General features: G+C 31.9%; 1 protein-coding gene across 1 annotated transcript in view; it reads right to left on the bottom strand.

The window, feature by feature from the left end:
- Positions 1 to 226, bottom strand: part of LOC119592912 (glyoxylate/hydroxypyruvate reductase A-like) — an 11,821-nt gene that overhangs the window by 4,241 nt on the left and 7,354 nt on the right. The window lies entirely within an intron of this gene.

Below are 226 nucleotides of genomic sequence, written 5' to 3' on the forward strand. Positions count from 1 at the left end.
CAATGATGATAAAAAAAAAATACAAGGTGATACTCATGAAAACAATAAGCACAAAGCAAAAAAGAAATAGAATTGAGTAATTATGACAATAATGATAAAAATAATGAGAGTAATGATGACAGCAACTACGTTAATCAGCAACAATAACCACAACTAATGATAAGATAGTGAAAACAATGTATCGCCGTGAAGGTTTTTGTTGAGGGGAAGGCAGGCACCTGTTACT

The sequence above is a fragment of the Penaeus monodon genome, chromosome 31 (genome assembly GCF_015228065.2).
Source record: "Penaeus monodon isolate SGIC_2016 chromosome 31, NSTDA_Pmon_1, whole genome shotgun sequence".
NCBI lineage: Eukaryota > Metazoa > Arthropoda > Malacostraca > Decapoda > Penaeidae > Penaeus > Penaeus monodon.